Source organism: Oncorhynchus tshawytscha, linkage group LG03 (assembly GCF_018296145.1).
Source record: "Oncorhynchus tshawytscha isolate Ot180627B linkage group LG03, Otsh_v2.0, whole genome shotgun sequence".
In the NCBI taxonomy this organism is placed as follows: Eukaryota; Metazoa; Chordata; class Actinopteri; order Salmoniformes; family Salmonidae; genus Oncorhynchus; species Oncorhynchus tshawytscha.
The window spans coordinates 9,968,567-9,978,269 of record NC_056431.1 but is presented as its reverse complement, the minus strand read 5'-3'; positions in this window follow the sequence as shown (position 1 = coordinate 9,978,269).

Below are 9,703 nucleotides of genomic sequence, written 5' to 3'. Positions count from 1 at the left end.
GGACACCCCTTTAAATTAGTGGATTCGGCTATTTTAGCCACACCCGTTCCTGACAGGTGTGTAAAATGAAGCACACAGCCATGCAATCTCCATAGACAAACATTGCCAGCAGAATGGCCTTACTGAAGAGCTCAGTGACTTTCAACCTTGCACCGTCATTGGATTCCACCTTTCCAACAAGTCAGTTTGTCAGATTTCGGCCCTGCTAGAGCTGCCCCGGTCAACTGTAAGTATTGTTATTGTGAAGTGGAAATGTCTAGGAGAAACAATGGCTCAGCTGCGAAGTGGTAGGCCACACGAGCTCACAGAACGGGTCTGGCGAGTGCTGAAAATGTCCTTGGTTGCAACTCAGTACCGAGTTCCAAACTGCCTCTGGAAGCAACGTCTGTGCAAGAACTGTTCGTCGGGAACTTCATGAAATGTGTTTCCATGGCCGAGCAGCCACACACAAGCCTAACATCACCATGTACAATACCAAGCATCGGCTGGAGTGTTGTCAAGCTCGGAGCCATTGGACTCTGGAGCAGTGGAAACGGGTTTTCTGGAGTGATGAATCACGCTTCACCATCTGGCAGTCTAACGGACAAATCTGGGCTTGGCGGATGCCAGGAAAACGCTACCTGCACCAACGCATAGTGCCAACTGTAAAGTTTGGTGGATTAGGAATCATGGTCTGGGGCTGTTTTTAATGATTTGGGCTAGGCCTCTTAGTTCCAGTGAAGGGAAATCTTAACGCTACAGCATACAATGACATTCTAGACGATTCTGTGCATCCAACTTTATGGAAACAGTTTGGGGAAGGCCCTTTCCTGTTTCAGCATGACAATGGCCCTGTGCACAAAGAAATGGTAGGTCGAGATCAGTTTGGAAGAACTTGACTGGCCTGCACAGAGCCCTTACCTCAACCCCATCGAACACCTTTGGGATGAATTGGAACGCCGAAATTATCTTATGGCTAAATGGAAGCAAGTCACATCAGCAATGTTCCAACATCTAGTGGACAGCCTGTTACAGAAGCAAAGGCTGTTAAAGCAGCAGAGGGGGTACCAATTCTATGTTAATGCCCACGATTTTGGAATGAGATTTTTGACGATTAGGCGTCCACATACTTTTTTGGTCATGTAGTGTATTTCTGACTAATTATAATACGTTAGAGCGCTACTTCTCAAACTGTTTACAATAGAAACGTCATTCAAACGTTAAAACGTGAAGCAGGGTCACACTTCAATAAAGCTAGATGGACACCTTAATCAAGCACACAGGTAAATCTTCAGGTAAATTACCCTTTGTAGTTCTTCTTATGTCATCATGACACACCAAATTAAGCAGATGACTTACCACCTAAGTCGTTATCTGATCCAGACTATCTGATCACGACTGCTTTCAACATCTTAATGCTGTAATTAACGTGTTAAACACAAGGCCTAAATGTGTCAATTTAATGTGGTCTGTCATGTTGACTAGATTTTTTCAATCTTGAAAAAAGGCTAAGAGAATTATTAGAACCAGATATAAACTGTGTAGATGACAATAGTACCTTAGCCTGCTAACAATCACTGCAATTAAAGATAGACTGTCGGGGAGCATAGAAAATGCAAATAAAATATGATGGAAATATAACTTATTTTGATGACAAAACAAAAGCCATAGTTTTAGAAAGATATTGCAAAAAGCGATGGCCAAAGGAATTTTCCCCCTGTAGCTTTTCACAAAACTGCGATGTGGCCCTCCGAACCGAGGTAAAGAACAACTATGGCCCCTGGGTAAAATGAGTTTGACACCCCTGCTTTAATTTATCAATAAGTCAATGGCTGGTAAATGATCTGGCAAAAGTAGAAACAGTATCATGACAAAAACAAAGGTCATCATGATAAACAGTACAGTTTTTCTTCAGAAAAATTACCCTATCTAGTCATTCTATTGTCATTATGACATATAACGCAGACAAACAGCTAAGTCATTATCTAATCAAGACTTTATCTGATCCCAACTAATTTCAGCACAATGCAAAAGAAATAGCAGCATGAGATAAACAAAACAGTCATTATGAGACACCAAACAGTTAGGCTACAGGGAGATGCATTTCCTCCAGAATGACTATGCGATCCCAATTTACAAGTGTCCCTACTAACACTTACTGTATGTATTTTAATGCTATAGACAGGTACAGTATGTGTGGTGTCATACAGTTGTAACATGCGTTATCAACATGAAAGCATAATATGCTGCCCTTGAAATAACTGAATTTATGAAAATAATGTATTGCTGTATGTACTTGGCCAAGACTAGAGTATCACACTGTATTGGGAATATAGTTGCCTATAAAGCAGTAGGTATTGAAGGGTGCAGGTATGGGTGAGGTCAGAGGCGTGGCCACGCCACAAGTGCCATTTGTCTGCAAGCCCATTTTGAGAGTGAGCTGGCATTGTTTTGCTGTGTGCCAGAGGGATATTAGTCCTCTATTCTCACCCAAACAACTGTTTCTTGGTATAATAGACACTGAATAGTTCAGAGACATTCTTTTCACTTGGACCTTTACCTTTTTCAGCTGGATTGTGACTTTGCATCCAGATTCCGTTGGGATTTGCTTTTAGTTGCATTTTTTAGAGTTCTTTCCTTTGGATTACACATCTTTCTATGGACTTGGATTTGGACTTCCATTCAAGGACTGAAAGAATCAACCGGAGGTTCTGGTAGGACTAAGGTTTTCTTATGGTTACTGTTGGCTCTGACAGGTCTATTCATGTATTGCTGATTATTGTATTATGCTTGTGTTGTTTATGTAGAAACCCATATTATTCCTATCAATACACCATTGCACTGAATAGGTTTCCTAATCTTTATTTCTGACCAGGTTGTGTGGTTTATGCAAGTTTGTGACAGAAAATGGCGACCACGAAGGGACAGTGAGAGATATAATTTTCTGTGAGTTGATAGGATAATTGGGGTTTTAGGATTGCTTGTCCATGGCTTCTTCTACAACTCTTGTTGATATCCATCATGAGAGGGAGGATTCTCCCCTTGAGCAGGAAGGGTGGCTTCTTTTAGATTTCACGGCTGGTGCCTTTGTGACTAAACAAGCGATCTAACAGTGACTGTATGTGGGAGATTCTCAGGATGAAGAAGGGAGTACTGATGAACCACCTCTTGGCCATGTCCATTCTGAGGTAGCCTCAGCCTCGGGCCTGAGGCAACCGATCCACAATGATGATGAGGAAGATGATAAATACAATTGTTTGACTTAACGCTTAAATTTTACCTTTATTTAACTAGACAAGTCAGTTAAGAACAAATTCTTACTTTCAATGACGGCCTAGGAACAGTGGGTTAACTGCCTGTTCAGGGGCAGAACGACAGATTTGTACTACCTTCTGGTTACTACCTTCCGGTTACTAGTCTAACGCTCTAACCACTAGGCTACCCTGCCGCCCCCGCCCCAGCCTGTGCAAAGAGATTTTCAGGCATTCCATTACAATGCTGTAAGGCAAGATGTTCTCCGGTACTATATTGACCGTAAATGCCAACGCACAAAATGCCTTTGATGCTGCTATAACAGAAATCAGGCAGTCAATGGTTGATTGTTTGGCGTGGAGAGACAGACAGTTGGACAAAACTCAAGGACCTTAGTACGAAAGTGGCAGCTCATTGTGTGATGAAGCTACGTCTGTCCATTTCTCAGTGTCTGGGACAAGGAGAGATGCCAGGTCTGCAGCAAGAAGAGATGCTGAGTTTGTCCAGAGAAGATACACGGTGTGGCCGATGACTGGAAGGGAGCCTACTGTGGCAACAGAGAATGGATCTGGAGGCCCACGCCGGGAAGAGAGTGGCGTTGCTGTTCACAGATACAAACTACCAGTGAAGGTCAAGTCTCCCAACTTTGGAGGACGGGAGGATGATGAAGATCCTTTGATCTATCTAGAGAAATATGAAGAATTTCTTGCTCTTCATCCTTTAACACATGAAGGGTTGTTGGTAACTATGAATACTCTTCTACGGGGCACATCCAAAGACTGGTGGCATATAATTGGTATCATTGGAAAGAAAACACTTTGAAGTTTGTAGAAATGTTAAAATAATGTAGGAAAATATAACACAATCGATATGGTAGGAGAAAATCCAAAGAAAAACCAACCAGAATGTTTTTTCTGAGAGCGACCATCCTCTTAAAAATGCAAGAGAAAGGTCATATTGAAAATTAGCTCCCTGGATGCAATTCATATGGCTTCCACAGGGTGTCAGCAGTCTATGTTCAAGGTTTCAGGCTTGTAACTTCAAAAACTAATAAGAAATATTAGTTTTAGTAGAAGGACAAATTTGTGTTTGCGAGCGCCATGAACACATTACGCACCTGCTAAAATCGGTTTCCCATTGAACATACTTCTTTCCAAAAGAAATATTATAGCTTGATTACATTTGAGGGTATCTGAGGAGTAAATAGAAATGTATGTTTACTTGTTGAAACAAAGTTAGGGGTAGATTTCCGGATTCCTTTCTCTGCAAGTTGAACAAGTGGATTACTCAAATCGATGGCGCCTACTAAACTGACTTTAGGATTTTATCTAACAAAACGACACTACATGTTATAGCTGGGACCCTTTGGATGACAAATCAGAGGAAGATTTTCAAAAATGAAGTGAATATTTAATCGTTATATGTGAATGTATGAAACCTGTGCCGGAGGGAAAATCTGTTGGTGTGGGGCACCGTCCTCAAACAATTGCATTGCATGTTTTTGCTGTAATAGTTACTGTATATCGGACAGTGCAGTTAGATTAACAAGAATTTAAGCTTTCAGCCGATATAAGATGCTTATATGTTTAAAATCCATAATATTTATGATTATTTATTTGAATTGTGCGCCCTCCAGTTTCACCGGACGTTGTCCCACCCTTCTTCCCGGAGAGATGTTTATTCTTGTTTGTGTGATGCACTGAGAATCCACATGGCGGTACCGACTGCGACAGTATATCCCAATAGAGCCATGTATCCGTGAAACAGAGTATGTTACAATCCCTAATGTCTCTCTGGAAAACAACCCTTGCCCTGATCTCGTCAACTTTGTTATCTAGGGACTGGACATTAGCAAGTAATATACTCGTAAGTGGTGGGTGATGTGCAAGCCTCCTAAGTCTGACTTAATCAATTTTAGAATAAGGCTGTAACTTAACAAAATCAGGGGGTCTGAATACTTTCCGAATGCACTGTATGGGTGGTCCTGGGAATCAACCCCATTATCCTGGCATTGCAAGCGCCATGCTCTACCAACACGAGGACCAAAATGCTTCAAGCACCTGGTGGAAAGGTGCTATATAAATCCAATTCACTGTTGTTGTTATTTTTAACTACCTGTTAGAGCATGTCAGGACTTTGTTGTTCCATGTTCTGATTGGGAGCTATTCCATGAGAAGATGCACCTGACAATCTTAATCCTCTCCCTCTACTTCAACTAGCCTAAACCATGCCCTTTTATTTATCTTTATTATAATAAGGTATAAAAACAAGTGAGCAAGTATACTTCAGTCTCATGAAAAATGTGCTGGACTGGAATGCCACACCAATCCACAGTACAGTAGGGTGTGAACAAGCACACCAATGCCCATGGGTCCTTTATTATAGCAGAAGGATGGAGTGAGTTGGTTTGTGAGAGGTGGCATGTGAGTGATTATGGAATGAAAGTCTGCAAATGGCATTCTTCTCCCAAGTGCTTCAATTTGATCTGCACCTGTTTCAATGTGCTCTGAACATTAAGCACATTCTTTCTCTTTTCATATCGTTTATTGTTGGCAGCAGGATGTGCCTAAAGCTCACACAGACTTCTGGTATATGACGCATGATTCAATCCCTGCTGTCTAACGTGTATTGGTCTTGTAAGTGCCTGTATACCCTTCAATACATTACACTAAAGGTGTATGTTCCCAAGACTAGATAAAAGTCTTGAACTTGACTCAAATATATCTGTTCTGACACAAACCTGTCTTCTCTTATTGGAGTGCCTGTGCAGAACATGCACAGTATTGCATCCTGATGAGTGATGAGGGGACAAAGAAACGGGACAGGAAGCCAAGTAACACAAACGCATACAACACTTTGCCCTTGAACTGAAGGAAATATCTTTAAAGATTTCCAAATTATTTTTCAATTGATTTGGTTGGTTATATTAGTTTGTCACACTTCTGTTTTTACTGTCATTTCTTCTGCAAATGAGTCCTTAACTTTCTATTCCTTTAGTTACATTTTCAGTCAGAACCTCAAACCGAACCATGTGACAGACCCAACTTTTGAATTGATCAACCCTGACCCACTTTAATTTCTTCCATTGTGTGGTCTACAACCCACATGTTTTTAAGATTCTGTTTCTGTAAGTTATGTTTTGTGTCATGAGCCTGTTTCACAACTTCTCGCAAAAAATAGCAGGCTCTGTCTGTGTTGCTCCTATTTGTTATTGTTTGAATCCGGGAAAACAATCTGTATCCCAGTCAGAGGAAAACACCTGAGAAGAATGTTCCAAGTGTCAGAACATGTCACTATGTGTGTTATCTTAACAAAACACTCCGTAAAGGTCAGGGGAAATAAGATGGTAGTGCAGGTCTTTGTGGTTGAATCTGCGGTTGAAATTTACTGCTTGACTGAGAATTATCTGTAAGGTAATTCTGTATCTGTAAGGTAATGTCTGGGGTAAAGAGATGAGAGATGAGGTAGTCAATCAAAAGTCATGTTAAACTCTTTTTGCACACAGTGAGTCCATGCAACTTATATAGTACCACAGTATGAGTCATAATACCCATAAAACTTAGTGGTCAAACAGGAGAATGGTTACAATCCTTTTTCCACAATACATTTTTCCCATAGGGGGTTTTAGAAACACTTAAAATAATGGCCGTGTTTTATGACGTTTTGTGGCATGACGTTTTGATAACCATGTAAATCTCTCTAGGACAAGGTGACTTTTATAAATATATTTGCCTGTGTTAACCCCCCACACCCCCTATATGAAATGATAAATAGTGGCTATCATACAGAACTGCAAATGCCATGATGATCTAGACTTTTAAACTGGAAGAACTTGTCCCGATTGGTGTTTTTAAATCACCGATGAAGGATTTTGAGGCTGATTCCCTGATCTGTCAATGTTTTTAATTAGCTGTTTTATACTCTTGTGAATTCAATGGTTTTTACTAGATTACTAGATTACTAGATGCTTCAAGATGGTGGCCATCTTGAAGCATATGGGGACAGCAGACTGGGTTAGGGAGATAGACTCCAGCCAGTTGGTCTGTGCATGCTCTGAGGATGCAGCTAGGGATGTTGTCTGGGCCTGCCTTGCGAGGGTTAACACGTTAAAATGTCTTACTCACGTCAGCCATGGAGAAGGACACAGTCCTTGGTACCTGGCCATGTCAGTGGCACTGTGTTATCCTAAAAAAAAATGTGTTTAGCTCATCCAAATATTTATATATTATTAATTCCATTCCTTTACTTTAGATTTGTGTGTATTGTTGTGAAATTATTAGATATTAACTATTTAGATATTACTGTTGGAGCTAGAAACACAAGCATTTCGCTACACCTACAATAACATCTGCTAAACGTGTATGTGACCAATTAACTTTTGATTTGAATCTTACTGCCCCTTGTTGTGGAATAATCAGAATTTGTTGGTAACATAGGTAAGATGTTTTATATTCATCATATGTTTGTAAGTTACTTCTCATCAAGAATGTTATTTTTGTATAATACTGTGGCAGGGTTGCAGTATCTGTTCTATGTCAAGACTAAGTTGCATGGGCCGCAGAGAGGGGAGAGGTCAAAGTGTCATCATGTGTAAACATATCTTTTGCTCCACTGTGTCTGTGTGCCAGTCACTCCCTACTTTTCCCATCGGGGAAAGGAGGATGGCAGTGTCTGGAATCATTCTATCCTCTCCGTGAGTTTGTCCAGGATTGGTTGTATTTAGAATTGGTTGTATCTAAATGACAATTTGATATATGCCTGTTGATATGGAGGGTTGGTTTATGGTTTCGGGGTTTGAGTAAGGAGACAAAGCTGAACGATTTATTATGTCTATGCTGTCTGACTATGTGTGTTCTTTGCTATTAAAGCAATGTAGGGGGGCTCTCAGAGAATTCATTGATAGACACTGAATTGTCTGAGAGTCACAGGGTTGTGATAGAGCTCATATAATTAATGAGGGACTTTGATAACTAACTCTGATTTGTGTTGTGGTTTGCTCCCATGATTTGGTAAATAGAGGAAATTTCCACGACACCCTCCTATTTCTAGTCTGTCTAATTAAAGCATTGAAAAAGTTAAGGTGGAATTCCCCCCCAAATATTCTCGTTAGGCCCTTATCATTAATCAATTTTTAGAATATAAACCATTTGCATTTCTAAATCATTTATTGCCTTGACGTCATCGGTGCCCGGGGTACAGTGAAGAACCACTTTGGGTTTTTTGAAGTACTTGATGTTTTCTGTTTTAAAACACATTCAGTGCATTAAATCATTTACATTGTGTTTATATTTAAACACCCTCCAAAAACCAGATCTCAGCTTAGGTGCATTACTTTGTGATTTCATTACACAATCATGGTGTTTTGAGACCTTCTATGTTTACAGTGTACCTGCTGCAGTGGTACATGTTTTATAGCTCAATGAAAAGTAGTATATAATTAACGGAGGACCACACTGGAAATAAGTGTTTTTCATCCTCTGGATTTTCTTGTCCTTAAATGTTTTTTAAAAACTGTACAATGTTTTTTTTTACCCAAAACAAAATCCATCAATTAGGTACGCACTGCTCTTTTTCTTCACTCTTGTCCAAATATACATCATGGGTACTCCCACAACGACTCTCAGCCTCAGCCCATATGTATCAGTGGAGGAGGGAGGTACAAGATCAAAGTTTCGCACACACCTGGTGGAGCAGTGAATGGCTTGATGGCTGAACGACAGGAATAGGCCTACAGTATACTCTATAATATCAAAACTCAGTAAGAAAAGAAACGTACCTTTGTCAGGAACCTGTCTTTCAAAGATAATTTGTAAAAATCCAAATAACTTCACAGATCTTCATTGTAAAGGCTTTAAACACTGTTACCCATGCTTGTTCAATGAACCATAAACAATTAATGAGCATGCACCTGTGAAATGGTCGTTAAGACACTAACAGCTTACAGACGGTAGGCAATTAAGGTCACAGTTATGAAAACTTAGGACACTAAACAGGCCTTTCAACTGACTCTGAAAAACACCAAAAGAAAGATGCCCAGGGTCCGTGCTCATCTGTGTGAACGTGCCTTAGGCATGCGGCAAGGAGGCATGAGGACTGCAGATGTGGCCTGGGCAATAAATTCCAATGTCCGTACTGTGAGACACTTAAGACAGCACTACGGGGAGACAGGACGGACAGCTGATCATCCTCGCAGTGGCAGACCATGTGTAGCAACACCTGCACAGGCCCAGTACATCCAAACATCACACCTGCAGGACAGGTACAGGATGGCAACAACAACTGCCCGAGTTACACCAGGAACACACAATTCCTCCATCAGTGCTCAGACTGTCCGCAATAGGCTGAGAGAGGCTAGACTGAGGGCTTGTAGGCCTGTTGTAAGCCAGGTCCTAACCAGACATCACCGGCAACAACTTCGCCTATAGGCACAAACCCACTGTCGCTGGACCAGACAGGACTGGCAAAAAGTGCT